Below are 4,905 nucleotides of genomic sequence, written 5' to 3' on the forward strand. Positions count from 1 at the left end.
TATAATAATTCACAAAGATTACACACATAATTTTAGAAAAATCAGAGATGTGGGCCCGTGGGTTTTGAACTTACGGACATTCATATCGGTAGTCTGTTCCACATCCAGGCCAGGTTATCGCCGCTTATATCGTGAAAATGGTAGATCCATTTTATTTATATTGGGACATGGGAAATTTATGTTACTTAAGAAAATCTAATATATAAAATTCTCGTGTCACAATGTTTTTCTCCGTACTCCTCCGAAACGGCTTTACCGATTTTTTTTATTATGTCGCATTAAAAAATACATTCAACCCTAAATTTATACCCTTCTATCACCAACCCCTATTTTTTGTAAAAGAAAATGTTAAGGGTAAAACAAAGTCCCCCGCTGCATCTGTCTGCCTGAACGTGTTAAACTCAAAAACTACCCAACGTATTAAGATGAAATTTGGTATGGAACAGTTTGAGACCCTGGGAAGAACATAGGCTCCCGGGAAACTACTACTTTTATAACGGAAAACTTTAGCCTGAAAAACTTTATAACGCGGGCGGAGCCGCGGGCAAAAGCTAGTACAATATAGCAAGCTCGTCTGTATTATGCCGGTATTAGTGCGTTTCTACGAACAGATTATTTAACTAGATAATAGAATTGACAATATAATAATCTAACATCAAGAAAGATGTGACTACGTTATATTCTAAGGACTTCCAAATTAGGACGTGATATCTATATCACGACAAAATATTTAAATTTCTTGAAACTTATATTCTGAAAAGCAACTCTGGTTTGCTTGAATACATAAAATAATATTCGGAAAATGCAACTTCAACATCCATTAATACACAAAATAACAAAATTATTACACAATAATTCAAAATTCTCATATTCCATGAAACTCATGGTCACCGCAATCTTCCAGTGCCGGGTCCCGTTTTTGCCGTCACAGCAAATACATTTAATTGTGTCTGCGACCCCGCGACTCGCCAGCCGCGCGGTAATTGCTCGCCGCCACTCTCACAGTCGCTCTGCCGGCCTGCCACCGCCACCGCCACCGCCGTCGCCGTCGACACCGCCCGACACAGTTCGACACCGCCTGCCACCACGGGAAAATAAAATTGCGAATCGTTTGCGAATTCAGAAGTTAATAATTATAGTGTAGAATGTTCTTGATATGTTTTTGATGGTATGATGGTTATGATAAAATTTAACTTCAGTTAAATAAACTGAAAATGCGTTTTCATTGGTAATGTTCTACGTTTTTTCTTTTTTTGAACAAATTTTGGCTCTACTCGTAACATCCATTTCGTAGAGTAAAAAAATCTGGGGCTCATGGGCTCTCTTTAATACTTGCCACTGATCTGTCATAATAATTCGTATCATGACAGATCATCAGCCTTATGAAGTCTCTATTATTATGCATCAGGTCTCTATTACTACAAAAGGTCATGAGTACACGTCTACAGCACTGAGCTCCGACCACTAGATATATAGCTTCCGTGTATCGTTAAAATAACGGGACCCCAGACCAATCAGTGCTGATGGGCTTTAAACAAAATCTTATTATGGTTAGAACGAAAGCTTGCAAACTAATCTTTTTATGCCGTCTCATTTTACTGTCGATATAACAGCAACATTCACAATATTTTTTACGATTGTGTACGTGGTATTATGGTCGTTATACTAACGTGTTATACGTCTGATAATACCCAGGAAATCACTGGCTACAGTGTCCTTTATACTAGAATACGATACTGATAATGTATAGTGCAGTTTGGCTACAGAAATAGACAGCACCGCATTCTACCCAAGACTATTGCATACAAAAGATCTGCAATCGCTAGTTTCTAAATCAGCTAAAAGCGTTACAAAGGGCAGATCTCTGAGCTGATTATATAATACACGTGCCAAAACACCGGGTGTCTGTAAAATTGATGACCTAAAAAGAGAAATAATTTTTGGAACTGGCGAACGCGCGTTTAAGTCTTTTCCATGAAAAGTAATAAATAATTTTACGACCCTTTGAAATTGACATGCAAGCCGTAACAATGTTAAAAACTTTAAACGTGTGAGTAAATAGCGCTGTGTAGGTTCGGTGTAATTATTTGTAAATTACATCACTCCACTTTACCCGACATGTAGTCGATGAGTGATTGATTTTATGTAAATACTTAACCGCTTTTATGTCACCGGCTAATGTGTTTGCACGTGAGAATATTAAATATATTATTTAATTACAAATGTATTTATGCAAATATATATTAATAAAAAATGATAATTGTAATTTAGTGGAATGTTACTGACTCTATCAGTAACTTTGTTCTGATTATTTTTATTTCAATTATGTTATAAATAGGTCTTTGGTGAACGAAATCCATCCATATAGAAAACTTATCGGAGTGTACTTCTACCACTACATGCGAACGCAAGCACTGTTTTTCATTGCCGCAAACGTATCAAGATGAGGACATTGCACTAGGTTATTAAAAACTTTACTGTCGATGTACGAGCGGTCTCATTCACTTATAAAAGCACTTGACCATTCCCCGCGTTGGTAGGCCGCTCGTGTCCACCGAGCTCTGTGGGCAGTGGATGTCATCGCGCTATATTAACATTCAATCGCTCTGGCCGGCTTCCTGCGCGGAACAATCGGCCGGTATTTGCATGCGCCGTCAAACGGACCGCTCGCCGACTTATATGACGTTTTAATTACGATGCCCGGCCTTATGTGGGTGCTGTGGGGTGCCACTGCGAGCGTTTGGATTTTTAGTCTCAAGTGCGTGAAAGAGGTTACTAGAAATTGAATATATAACACCAGAAGAGATATTACAATTTTGTAACTCTTTGTGTTTTAGGTTTACATTTTAGCCAGCAACAGCAATATTGTAAGATTAGAAATTGAGTCGTCTTAGCGGATTCCTAAGCATTAGCAATATATTAGGCGCCGCAACCACACATTGTTTTTATTAACCATCAAAGGGAATAGCAATGTTAACTACAAACGATTTTTTGGTTGCCAATATCGGCTCTCTATATCATATTTCGTATTCTCGTAATCGCTCTCTGGTATCCACTCTTCGCTCGCAGTAAGTCCGCACGCGCAATGTACGCATGCGTCGTTAATTAGGCATTCCGCCGGCGTCCGGCCGCGTACGCGCAACGTGCAGGCGGCCCCTTTGACGCCGCCTCGCGCTGTCCCGCTCCCACAATGCAGCTATTCATACCACCGCTCCAAAACAGCCTGATCTCTTCGCCTCTTTCAATATCAAACATCACCCGTTACGCTCACAGCTCAAGTTATGATAGCCACGATATCTTTGGAAGATACTAAACTTGGCAACTGATTTTCAAACTTAAGTGAATGGAATAAGATTGGGGTTAAGTTAGAAGGGCTTTCGTGTATCAAAGGTGTTATTGGAGTGATGTAATGAAGGACCCTAATTGTGTATTCTTACTGGGATGCCGAGCTGAAAGATAAAAGAAGCGGAAAGATCGGACGGCAGTGCTTTTTAGTATATTTTTGGATGTAGGACTCGTGCCTTTAAGGAGAGAGTGAAGGGATATGCGCATGCAATTTTATAATTACAATCCTACAAATAATCTTACGAGTTCTCATGAGGTGGACCATCAGATGGATTTGTAATTCATTAAATTTTTAGACTCAGTCAACTGCATGCAAGGTGACTCCAAAACTGTTGAAATAAATGCTCTATTAGTTGTAGTATAATCATGGCCAAGCCGATTCTTTATTGTAGACTATAAAAATACATCACATCACACGTGTAACCTCGATGGGGTAGGAGTTAAGTTAATCAAAGTATCGGGCATAAATTGATTGTTGATATTGAGCAGAAAAACCTGATACCACTTCCACGGCCCCGAATTTGAACCCGTGATCTCAGAGCGGTGTGGCACCGCGCACGGAGTACAACTACACCATCGAGCTAGTCAGACTACACAACTAGGCAGACGATATATGACATAACGATGCTCTACCACATACAAAAACAAGGTTGTTTCACTTTAGTCTTACTTTTTAATTTACTATTTACTTGTACTACATATAGTTATCAAATATATAATATCCTTTAGATCTCGTGCGGCTTCTGTTTAGAGTTTATGAAAAACATTTGCTATGGCGCGGCGTCGACGTCTGCTCTACATCGGATAAGATCTCTAAACGTTGACGAATTGAGGGATTCGCAGAAACAATTATCACTAAATGGAACAGTTCATTGGTCAATGAAGTTTGAATTAACTAAGAATGAGAATTCAGCACCACTACTAATATATAAACAACTAGAATTATAATTAAAGATGTATCTTTAAAGTAAAAATAATTTAATTATATGTTAATTTGATGTTAATCCAATCCGTTTTACAAGAAACGTAAAACTAAAAGACTTAAAAGCAACGTCAGTAATAAAATGTGTATATTTTTGTTAACATTTTTGTATATCAGGAAGAGCGATTTACAGCCTACACTTACGCAGTATGGTAATAAATTCCTCGGCTTCTGTGAAAGCATAAGTTTACACTAAACTCTAAACATAGTAAATATGACGTCCGATATATACTTGGCTGTGCGTATTAACATTTTTGAACCTCTCAATTATCCAACACTTTTATTGCAGCAATTTCGTAAAATAAAATCCAACCTCATGGGCAGATACACTTAATTTTATACGTTCTTCATTGTTCTTGTTGTCTCTCTCCTCCGCGTATTAAAGAGTGGGACGGTTAAAATTACTCCCACTGATTGCAGTGAGCCGTATACGAATTAGGCCCTTTTCGTTTTTTTTCTTTTCATCTTAATGCCCTGTTCATGCGTTCAGACCTTTTATCGGAACACATGCGTGTTTCTGAACGCACCGGCCGACCGGTTTCTTTCCTTTGCCTTTGAATTGAAAACGCCGCGCCGCG

The sequence above is a fragment of the Manduca sexta genome, chromosome 10 (genome assembly GCF_014839805.1).
Source record: "Manduca sexta isolate Smith_Timp_Sample1 chromosome 10, JHU_Msex_v1.0, whole genome shotgun sequence".
Taxonomy (NCBI): domain Eukaryota; kingdom Metazoa; phylum Arthropoda; class Insecta; order Lepidoptera; family Sphingidae; genus Manduca; species Manduca sexta.